We start from the raw sequence: 12,622 nt of genomic DNA, 5'->3' as shown, positions 1-12,622 counted from the left end.
TTGGAGTCGTGTGGGTGTGAATATAGTCATTGTAAGATAGGGTCAATGCATGTAGTCCGAGTCACCAATTAATTGACTATTTAGTTGTCTTGTGCCTATTAAGCAGTTTTATGACTTGGGGGTTGCTGTCTCAGAGCCTGTTGGTCCAAGAGCTGATGCAGGGACTTTAAGGCTTACAGGGTTAGAGTTGACCCAAGTGTTTTCTACAGAAAACCAAAAAAATGTAAGGAATTCCAGTAGGCATAGCCTAAAACGGATCTTTCTGGTTTATACACATTTTTTAAGAGAAAGATGGACAATTTATGTCATTTATGGCAGCTAGGCAAGTTGAGCCTGCTCTGTTGTTGTTCCATTAGGCAGGGAACTTTTAACAGAAAACAACCGAACTGCAAAGAATTCCAGGGGCGTCACAAAATCATTTTTTTTTAAGCCTGCTACACTGGAAGTGTAACTTTTAGTCAGGGCGAGCAGAGACACATTTATCCTATTACTCAGGCCGAGATACACTATTTAGCGGTAACTAACCAGCCTAACCACACCAGCTTCGCCCTCATGTGGGTGATTACAAGCTAGCAAGCATGCTAGGTAGTGCTACATATTGTCAGAAAACTAGATTTTTCAGCTTCTTTCCTGTTGTTTAATTAAGAGACCGACAAGTTCTGGCATTTCTGTGTGTAAACAACAATTTTTCCTTTTTCAGGCAAGTTACCAAAATCATCAGTTAACCAAGAAAGACTGCAGGCTTGGCCAATGGGGATGTCCCTTTCAGACCTTATCAATCTCTGTGTAGGGTATGACAGTGATTCATCACTTGCAAAACGGTTTTATATGGGCCATAATGAGAACAGAGTTTGTCTAATCAGAACACCTATGAAATGCATTTAAAAAACTAGAAAAGTACATTTACTGAAGTAAATGTGGTATGCTTGCTAGTCTAGAAGTATTTATTGTGAAGTAGTACTTATTGTGAAGTAGTAGTAGTAGTATTGGTAGTGATGGCAGTAGTAATGGTAGTAATATAGTGTTTTATAGGCTACGTGTTCTTTATAGTGAGATATTTTGGGGTGGTTGAAACTTTAAACAAGATTACAGGGTTTTCTCTTCATGCAACTCCGTGCAGTGAACGGCAATATCTGTTTTAGCTATAATTCCAGGAGCCACTTGTGGATTTGACAGCTCTAACACGGTTCCACCTCAGACACCGCCAAAACAACTGCTATGCGAATGTTGGCTAAAGAGGATCTGATTGGGGCGGCAGGGTAGCCTAGTGGTTAGAGCGTTGGACTTGTAACCGGGTTGCAAGTTCAAATCCCCGAGCTGACAAGGTACAAATCTGTCGTTCTGCCCCTGAACAGGCAGTTAACCCACTGTTCCTAGGCCATCATTGAAAATAAGAATTTGTTCTTAACTGACTTGCCTAGTTAAATAAAGGTAAAATAAAATACAAATTGAATAGAGCCCTAAGTCTCTAAGAGCTTTACACACCTGGATTGGGCAATATTTTCCCATTATTCTTTTCAGAAATCTTCAAGCTCTGTCAAAGTGTTGGGGATCATGGCTAGACAGCAATTTTCAATGACATTTCAGTCAAAACTAATGTGACCAACTTTGTAGATTATTGTATTTCTGAAAGGTGCATTCCTCTCCCAGTGTCTGGTGTAAGCAGACTGAAGCAGATTTTTCTTTGGGATTTTGCCTGTGCTTAGCTCCATCCTGTATCTTTTTATCCTGAAAAACTCCCCAGTCTTTGCCAAGGTCAAGGATTCACATATCATGATGCAAATCAAATCAAATCAAATGTATTTTTTCGGACATCATCTCAAAGTGCAGTACAGAAACCCAGCCTAAAATGCAAAACAGCAAGCAACGCAGGTGTAGATGCACGGTGGCTAGGATAAACTCCCTAGAAAGGCCAAAACCTAGGAAGAAACCGAGAGAGGAACCAGGCTATGAGGGGTGGCCAGTCCTCTTCTGGCTGTGCCGGGTGGAGATTATAACAGAACATGGCCAAGATGTTCAAATATTCATTAATGACCAGCATGGTTAAATAATAATAATCACAGGCAGAACAGTTGAAACTGGAGCAGCAGCACAGCCAGGTGGACTGGGGACAGCAAGGAGTCATCATGCCAGGTAGTCCTGAGGCATGGTCCTAGGGCTCAGGTCCTCCGAGAGAGAGAAAGAAAGAGAGAATTAGAGAGAGCATACTTAAATTCACACAGGACACCAGAGAAGACAGGAGAAGTCCTCCAGATATAACAAACGGACCCTAGCCCACCGACACATAAACTAATGCAGCATAAATACTGGAGGCTGAGACAGGAGGGATCAGGAGACGATCTGACGATACCCCGGACAGGGCCAAACAGGAAGGATATAACCCCACCCACTTTGCCAAAGCACAGCCCCCACACCACTAGAGTGATATCTTCAACCACCAACTTACCATCCTGAGACAAGGCCGAGTATAGCCCACAAAGATTTCCGCCACGGCACAACCCAAGGGGGGGGCGCCAACCCATACAGGAAGATCACATCAGTGACTCAACACACTCAAGTGACGCACCCCTCCTAGGGACAGCATGAAAGAGCACCCGTATGCCAGTGACTCAGCCCCTGTAATAGGGTTAGAGGCAGAGAATCCCAGTGGAAAGAAGGGAACCGGCCACACAGAGACAGTAAGGGCGGTTCGTTGCTCCAGAGCCTTTCCGTTCACCTTCACACTCCTGGGCCAGACTACACTCAATCATATGACCCACTGAAGAGATGAGTCTTCAGTAAAGACTTAAAGGTTGAGACCAAGTTTGCGTCTCTCACATGGGTAGGCAGACCATTCCATAAGAATTGAGCTCTAAAGGAGAAAGCCCTGCCTCCAGCTGTTTGCTTAGAAATTCTAGGGACAATTAGGAGGCCTGCGTCTTGTGACCGTAGCGTACGTGTAGGTATGTACGGCAGGACCAAATCAGAGAGATAGTTAGGAGCAAGCCCATGTAATGCTTTGTAGGTTAGCAGTAAAACCTTGAAATCAGCCCTTGCCTTGACAGGAAGCCAGTGTAGGGAGACTAGCACTGGAGTAATATTATCACATTTTTTGGTTCTAGTCAGGAATCTAGCAGCTGTATTTAGCACTAAATGAAGTTTATTTAGTGCTTTATCCGGGTAGCCGGAAAGTAGAGCATTGCAGTAGTCTAACCTAGAAGTAACAAAAGCATGGATACATTTTTCTGCATCATTTTTGGAAAGAAAGTTTCTGATTTTTGCAATGTTACATAGATGGAAAAAAAGCTGTCCTTGAAACAGTCTTGATATGTTCATCAAAAAAGAGAAATCAGGATCCAGAGTTACGCCGAGGTCCTTCACAGTTTTATTTGAGACGACTGTACAACCATTAAGATTAATTGTCAGATTCAACAGAAGATCTCTTAATTTCTTGGGACCTAGAACAAGCATCTCTGTTTTGTCCGAGTTAAAAGTAGAAAGTTTGCAGCCATCCACTTCCTTATGTCTGAAACACAGGCTTCTAGCGAGGGCAATTTCAGGGCTTCACCATGTTTCAATGAAATGTACAGCTCTGTGTCATCCGCATAGCAGTGAAAGTTAATATTATGTTTTCGAATGACATCTCCAAGAGGTAAAATATATAGTGAAAACAATAGTGGTCCTATAAAGGAACCTTGAGGAACACCGAAATTTACAGTTGATTTGTCAGAGGACAAACCATTCACAGAGACAAACTGATATCTTTCCGACAGATAAGATCTAAACCAGGCCAGAACTTGTCCGTGTAGACCAATTTGGGTTTCCAATCTCTCCAAAAGAATGGGGTGATCGATGATATCAAAAGCAGCACTGAGGTCTAGCAGCACAAGGACAGATGCAAAGCCTCGGTCTGATGCCATTACATTTACCACCTTCACAAGTGCAGTCTCAGTGCTATGATGGGGTCTAAAACCAGACTGAAGCATTTCGTCTTCAGGCAGGCAGTGAGTTGCTGCGCAACAGCCTTTTCTAAAACTTTTGAGAGGAATGAAAGATTCGATATAGGCCGATAGTTTTTAATATTTTCTGGGTCAAGGTTTGGCTTTTTCAAGAAAGGCTTTATTACTGCCACTTTTAGTGAGTTTGGTACACATCCTGTGTATAGAGAGCCGTTTATTATGTTCAACATAGGAGGGCCAAGCACAGGAAGCAGCTCTTTCAGTAGTTTAGTTGAAATAGGGTCCAGTATGCAGCTTGAAGGTTTAGAGGCCATGATTATTTTCATCATTGTGTCAAGGGATATTGTTACTGTAATTTAATTATGCCAATGTGCTTTCATCAATTGAAAACCCTTAATCTATTTTATGAGAATTTATAAGATTCTTGTTTGCATAAAATAGACACAGACCAGTGTCGTGGAAATTTTCCTCTATTTACCAAATCATGAGAGCAAACCACAACACAAGTCAGAGTTAGTTATCAAAGTCCATCTTTAATTATATGAGCTCTATCATAACCCTGTGACTCTCAGATCAGTTCAGTGTCTATCAATGAATTCTCTGAGAGCCCCCTACACATTGCAGCTGAGTTCCTTTAATAGCAAAGAACACACATAGTCAGACAGCATAGACACAATAAATCGTTCAGCTTTGTCTCCTTACTCAAACCCCAGAACCATAAACCAATCCTCCATATCAACAGGCATATATCAAATTGTCATTTACAGTGCCTTGCGAAAGTATTCGGCCCCCTTGAACTTTGCGACCTTTTGCCACATTTCAGGCTTCAAACATAAAGATATAAAACTGTATTTTTTTGTGAAGAATCAACAAGTGAGACACAATCATGAAGTGGAACGACATTTATTGGATATTTCAAACTTTTTTAACAAATCAAAAACGGAAAAATTGGGCGTGCAAAATTATTCAGCCTCTTTACTTTCAGTGCAGCAAACTCTCTCCAGAAGTTCAGTGATGATCCAATGTTGACCTAAATGACTAATGATGATAAATACAATCCACCTGCCGCTCTCGGCGTCCCACAGGCTTGCCGCGGCCTTGCCTCGGGACCTGTAGACGCCCACTAGGATCAGCAGCCCTACGTAGGCGCGCAGGTCCGTGGCGTCCATGGGTCGCCAGCCGTCGCCGTATTTTCTGGCCCTGTGCAGGTTCGTCATTTACACAATTATCCTTCCTTTCGTGACAAACAGGTGGAAGGCGGACGCGATGTCGCAGGCCTGGGTCGCGGCATAGGCCGTGGGGCCCGGAGTCTGGTCCGGCCCGGCGTGGCAGATCTCGAGGGCCCCGCGGTGGCAGCCGTAGGCCACAGGGGACCACTCGATTTTGCCGTTTTTCGACAGCAACGGCGTCTCCCGTTGGTCCGGGGCCAAGGAGATCTCTTCCTTGGGTCGGTCCTCGTGCTCATCCTCGGGCGGCTCTTCCTCGGGCTCTTCCTCAGAAGAGGGAGAAGAGGCATCATCGACCTCGCAGCGCTCGGGGTTGTATTCCTCCCCGTCTTCGTCTTCCGAAACCTCTTCCTCCTCCTCACTGTGTGTGTGTGTGTGTGTGTGTGGGTGGGTGGGTGCCGCTGACAATATTAGTATCCTCTCTACGTAGGGCCGGCCGGCCGGCTTACGAGGGAGACCGAGACCCGAAAATGCACGAGGCTCGCTTGCGCGCTCGTGTGTAGCCGTGTGCAGTTGACCCACCCCACCCGAGCAACAATAACACTCGGCTGCTCTCTAGCACACAGCGGAGCACGTCTGGACCTGTGCAGTGGCTGGCTGGGTCGCTCTGACCCACGAGCGCAGAGCCGGGAGCCGGGCACAGCCTCGCCACACTCGCAGACACTCTACTACGCTCGACGGCATACGCCTCGCCAGTGGCTGACAGGGTCGCTCTGACTCAGGGGCGCAGAGCGCCAGCCCTGGAAACACAGGGCCTGGGTCGCTCTGACCCACAAGCGCAGAGCACAGAGCACAACTACAACACTTGGCTGCTCTCTAGCACACAGCGGGGCACGTCCGGACCTGTGTAGTGGCTTGCACGGTCCCTCTGACCCATGAGCGCAGAGCGGGGAGGCCAGAGCGCAGAGCACAGAGCGGGGAGCCGGGCACAGCCTCACCACACTCGCAGACTCTCTACTACGCTCAACTGCACACGCCTTGCCAGTGGCTGGCAGGTTCGCTCTGACCCGTGAGCGCAGAGAGCAGAGCGCAGAGCGCAGAGCGGGGGAGCCGGGCACAACCACGCCACACTCGCAGACTCTCTACTACGCTCAACGGCACACTCCTCGCCAGTGGCTGGCACCGTCGCTCTGACCCGCGAGCGCAGAGCGGGAGCCCTGGTAACACAGGGCCTGGGTCGCTCTGACCCGCGAGCACAGAGCACAGAAAGGGGAGCCCTCCACACACAGGACCTGGGTCACCCTGACCCCAGGACCATGGGAGGGTTAACTTTAATTACTCCTTGTCCGTGTCACACAATCCCTTCTTATGAACTCATATTGTTAATCCGATATAATATAACAGAGTATAAGTTTACTTACCGGTAGTTACAATTCTTTTTAAAATGGGGATATTGTTTATTCATTTATTCATAATAATTCCAACAGAAATAGTACTAAAACACTTGAGTGTCTCTCTTTATCCTAGGTCCTGGCAGAGTTGTGCAGACTCAGGACAACTGAGCTTTGAAGGAATACGCAGATTTAAAGAGGAGTCCGTAGTTTGCTTTCTAATGATCATGATCTTTTCCTCAAAGAAGTTCATTAATTTATTACTGCTCAAGTGAAAGCCATCCTATTTTGGGGAATGCTGCTTTTTAGTTAACTTTGCGACAGTATCAAAAATAATTTTCGGATTGTTCTTATTTTCCTCAATTAAGTTGGAAAAATAGGATGATCGAGCAACACGAGGTCTCTAATGAGGTCTCTAACTGTTTCTGACCATTCAGTGTTCTCAGGGTGTGTCCTGTGTCATAATACTTCAATGTACATGTAGTCCCTGTCCACAGGAGAAGTGTGAAGACTGATGAAATGTGAATCAACTAAATTAATGTTACTGTGTGAATTCCATTGTCATGTTTGGATTGTTTCAAGATTTCACTGCATCTCTGAGCTAAGGTTAACTCAATAATTTAATGTTAGGACATTAGCTCCTTGTCCCTTAGCCTCTTAATGATTGCAAAATGGTAAACACACGTGCATCTCATAGTATTCCGAATGGTGACGCAAGGCTTGCAACCCTGGCAATACCCACTGGATACGATAATGGGCCCATAGTGTTCACATGATAATGGAGTCAGGTGGTATATCATAGTAGGGTCATAGAACCCTCATTTTGTCATCTTCAGACAAATGTAATTTTCTCCATTCTTCAAAACTTTTTCACTATGTTTTGGTAGTGACACATTGTTTGGGGTGGTAAGGAATTCAGGTAAACATTTCAAACATGCAGTAAGTGTTTAAATAAATGCTGTATATACCTACCTGACCTATATTGGTTGACGTGTGCTGAACGTTTGGGGGAAAAATAGGACACAAATTACATGTTTTTTTCAAACCCCAATGTGCACTACTTCTGTATAGTGATCCATATACTGTTCACCTGTAATTACCAGTTACAGGTGCATTAACAGTCTAGCCTATGTCATCACCATTTGCAATGGTGTAAAGTAACTACGTAAAAAATATGTTGAAGTAGCCTACTACTTTAGTATATTAATACTTTTACTCAAGTAGTATTTTACTGGGTTACTTTCCCTTTTACTTGAGTCATTTTACTCAATGACAACTGGCTAAACTACTTTTCCCACCTCTGGGCCTAGGTAGCCTAGCCAACTGAAGTTATATAATAATATATCATATGAACCGAAGTTGATCACATTTTCTCTTAAGACAAATAAAGTGGCTTATGCTATAAATACATAATGTTACCACCACTTTGTTTCCCCTGGCCAGATGGGACAGGGTGTATAGAGGCCTACAGTTGATCAGACTGATACTGCATGTCAGATCACTAACGTTGAGGTGTAGGCTGCTACAACATTGTTACCACCACTTTGTTTCCCCTGGCCAGATGGGACAGGGTGTATAGAGGCCTACAGTTGATCAGACTGATACAGCATGTCAGATCACTAACGTTGAGGTGTAGGCTGCTACATTGTTACCACCACTTTGTTTCCCCTGGCCAGATGGGACAGGGTGTATAGAGGCCTACAGTTGATCAGACTGATACAGCATGTCAGATCACTAACGTTGAGGTGTAGGCTGCTACAACATTGCTGTAAAGAGTTTTTGCCTGTGTCTGATGGGAGTAAGTTATTTTCCTGTCCCATGCCTGACCTGCACGACCTGTGATTTGGTGGTGTGGCATTTTTTTTCTCCTGATGGTACCCAGTTGAAAATCCGGAACCTAGTTGTAGCAGAGATTTAAGGGTTACCCCATTGCCTGGGTCAAGTGAACTGACCAGTTGGGCAAGTTGAGCCTGCTTTAAAGTTGCCCCAGGTGATAAAAATAAATCCATGAAAACAACAAAGCTATAAGGAATTCCAGTAGGTGAAGCTTAACATTTATATTTCTGGTTCATCCCCATTGTTTAAGTGAAATGCAGACAATTTATGCCATTCATGTCAGCAAATTGAGCCTGCTCTGTGGTTGTCCAATAAACAGGTGATTGTGGTTAAGGATGAATAGAGTGATCAGCCTATCACTGGCTTGGTTCTACCTGCGGGGAGGAGCTCACAGCCTGCAATAAAAGCCGGCTGATTCGATGTAGTACGTAGAAGGTTTGGGGGTTTTCGCGTAGTAATAACCTGAACTGTTGTTGGGGTAAACGGTAGCATTTAACGCAATATTGTTTTTCTTCTATAGAGTGGAGATTAATATAATTAGTTTCTAAAAATGACTTGGTCCGTAAGTAGTTGTTTCATTACTCTGGTCGTTCTGTTCCTCTGGCGGGTCGATGAAATCACAGAAGCTTGCACTTGCATGACTGTACATCCTCAACGGGCTTTTTGCAATGCAGATGTCGGTAAGGCAATTTAGAAATGTCTGACTTCTGTAGTTTCTCTTCACATGTTGGTAGGCTGCCTACTACACCGTGTCAATGCGCATCATGCAACAATGTCATGCATTTTCTGTCGCAATTATTTTCAGGACATGATCATTATGCCTGTATTTACATCTTCTCGCAAGTATTTACATTAATAAGTCAGTAACAATATGGGCTACACCTGGGTGTATTCATTACGGAAACGTTTGCCACTTAAGAACCAAGTGAAACCGTGAGGGACCTACCTGAATTTTTACAACGTTCGTTTGCGTTTTCTGTCCTGTGTAAACGGTTCTGTTGCAAAACGTTTTGTAACAATCTGCTTGACGGTTACACCCGCGGGGATGACACCACTCTGATCCGTGAGGACTGGAGTTTCCCATCCTTGCTCTAGGCCTATAGATCACTGACATTTTAAACGAAATGTTCGACATGATATTATCCAACGCCTCACATACTTGACATTTTAGAGAATTCATCAGAATAAGTTGGGCCTACATGGCAAATGGGACTACTCTACATTTCTAAGCTATTATGTCACACTTCTGTAAGCTGTAATCACTAATTCAGGTTTTGCCGCTATTTATCTCGCAGATAGGTATTTAATTCTATAAATTAGATGTCATAATTTTGACATGTGCTGATAGCTGTGTTACCAACAATGTAACAACTACGTGAGTATAGGAACCTCGTATAAAATAGGTTAGTCACTGTAAAACATCAATACGGCATTGTGATTTTAAAAGTGTATTGGCACCTTTCGTTCTACTTCAACAACTGATGCAGTATGGTAAGACAGGATGGTTGTGGGTGTTAGACAGCACTACATCATGTGCAGCTACTTGACCTTTTAGAGAAATGTACCTTGACTCAATTACTGTTTGTTAGTAAAGGGGTGTGATGACATGCAACACTCTTCCCTGAGGACAGTTCCTGTTGAGTTTACGGAAAAGGGAAGACTTTATTTGTGGTATATTCTCTAAAATTATTGAGTGATGACTTTGCTGTTGAGGGAGCAAGCTCTGTTGGTAGAGCATGGTGCTAAAGCCTGACATCTTGGGTCTGTAATAGAATCTGTTCTCTCAGATCACTTAACACCCTGAAACTGATGTCTGACTATTGTACCAGAAATGGATTATTTCAGTAGTTAAACCATGTCTCTTATTTTGTAGTGATCAGGGCACAGGTGGTTGGTGTGAAAGCTGTGTCTGGTAACACCAACTATGATGTCAAACAGATCGAGGTATGTTCAGCCTTTTTATTAAGTGGTTGTTCCTTCCTGCACTGAAACATTGAAGCCCCCTGAACCCCAGTCTGACAGCTGGTCCCAATTTGGACCCAACCCTTAAATGATTGAAGATCTGGATGGGTATAAGCAGTGTAATTGTGGAGCTTCCACCATTAATAAAAAGGGGTTATTTATAGAAATGAGTCATGCCTTTAGCACTGAGCAAGAGGCCTGTTTCAGTCAACCCTCCTACCAGTCCTAGACAATGGTGACATCATCTATATGAATTCAGATGCCACTTCATTAAAGTAGTTTATCATAGTGCACTGCTCTTTATTATGGGCGACAGGTCTAGTACTCAACGCTACATTCTCAACTAGGAAGTTGTTCCTGTTTGTCACGTAGGTTGACGCATTGCAATATTTTAATGTATTAATCCCTTTACAAAACCTCACTAAAAGCATTACTAACCTTTAGACATGAGTTACCACACCTGGGATTCGGTCTTTACTCCGTTAGGTAAATATATTATGTTTTTGTGCCTTGTTGTAAAACTGTCTGCTGCATCTAGGGCAATTCAAAGTGTTGAGGACTTTATTACTGAATGTTTGTTTGACTGCTTCTGTTCTGCTTGTATTTTGATGTGTAATTCAGGGCTCTTCTGTAAAAGAGACCAGTGAGGTTAAGTTGTCCCTACATGCCATATAGAACAAACTATATATGTAGATGTTTGACGGATCCTTTCTCTTCTTGTAATTGGCTAGATGTTCAAAGGTCCTAACCAGGATATCCACGTCATCTCCACTGGAGGCCCGTGTCGCGCATTTCTGGGAATCAACAAGGAGTATCTCTTCACAGGTGCGGTCCTCACTAGGTTACCTAAGTTCCATTGCCAGCACTGGTTAGAAATGCTTACAGCCTCATGACCTACTATTGACTTCATCTTGTATAAGAAAATAAGTGTTTTAGAAATTACATTCTCTACACTTACAATTACTTACAAATAACTAATGCATTATTTATGAATAGCTCCGGGCTGCATCGGTACTTTTTCAGGTTGCAGCTTCCCCCAGGGACAGCTCTAGGCTCATCTCCCACAATTTTAACCATATGTGGAAAGAAACTAATCCAAGTAGAGTGTTGAAGGCCAGCTTTACCCTACACCACATTTTCCCTACACCACATATTGATGTCTCCTTTGTCTGCAGGCAGGCTGAATACTGATGGAACAGTGCATGTAATAATGTGACTTCATTCAGTCCTGGGGGGCTTTGAGTAACACACAAATGAGGAGCTTGACTCTGCGCTACCAAAGCGGCTGTGATTGCACGGTTTGTTAATATTACTATATGTTGTATATTTACACAGCAGACTTAGCACTCTGGTCACCATTGGCAAATGCAAGAGCTACACTATTTGGGTAATTATCAGTCAGTAATCTTGGTCTTTCTCTCCCTTCTCTGATCCACAGATCATCCGCTGCACTTCCCTTCCCTGTCCGATCAGCACCTCTCATGAGTGCCTGTGGATGGACATTGGCCAAAGTGGACCCTGGGACAACATTGCCTGTATCAAGGGGGGTGATGGGTCCTGTGCCTGGTAGAAGGGGGTGGCACCACCCAAGTAGTTACTGGATATTGATGACCCCTAAACTTACAGGCCATCTACTCACAGGAAAGAAAGCTACCAACCCAAATAATTATGATTTAAATGAATCTAGGAAGTAGTTTCTAACAATTACAAGACCTATATTGATTTGTCAAGTTGTGTTGTCAGAGGACAGGTTGCAGGAAATGGTCAATGTGAAAGAGGGCAACAATCTTATGAAAAATGTCACTTGTTGTAAAAGTACAAAAAAAATGAACTACAAATAAAGCGCTTCAAGTACTCATTTCTTGTGCCATTAATTTGCTTGTTTCTAAACTGGAACCAAAGGCATTATTGAACATGGTCCTGGAATAGTTTGTCTAAACAAGGGCTTCAGCTTTAATTTCATTGACCAAATGAAACAACTCATTTTTTCTTCCTTGCTTTATAAGATTGTATTCAGTTGGCTGAACATTCAGTTGTTGTCAAGTACTAGTCGGCACTAGCAACAACTGCATTTTCTGACTTGCTAACTGGTAGTACAGTGCATTTGGGGAAAGTATTCCGGCCACATGTAAAGTTACAGCCTTATTCTAAAATTGCTTAAATACAAGTTTCTCCTCAGTCTACACACAACCCATAATGGCAAAGCAAAAAGGGTCAGATTATATTGAACTAATATCTTGTTTTCAGACAGTTTGCTTTGAGAAACATTTGTGCTTGGGTGCATCCTGATGATTCTACAACTTCATGAGTCTACCTACGGTCAATTGAT

The 12,622-nt window shown here is 43.5% G+C and overlaps 1 pseudogene; it reads left to right on the top strand.

The window, feature by feature from the left end:
* Positions 1–8,751: 8,751 nt before the first annotated feature.
* On the top strand, positions 8,752–12,151 carry LOC109877138 (metalloproteinase inhibitor 2-like; annotated as a pseudogene).
* Positions 12,152–12,622: the final 471 nt, after the last annotated feature.

The sequence above is a fragment of the Oncorhynchus kisutch genome, unplaced genomic scaffold (genome assembly GCF_002021735.2).
Source record: "Oncorhynchus kisutch isolate 150728-3 unplaced genomic scaffold, Okis_V2 scaffold1163, whole genome shotgun sequence".
Taxonomy (NCBI): domain Eukaryota; kingdom Metazoa; phylum Chordata; class Actinopteri; order Salmoniformes; family Salmonidae; genus Oncorhynchus; species Oncorhynchus kisutch.
This window is presented reverse-complemented; position numbering and strand designations above follow the sequence as displayed.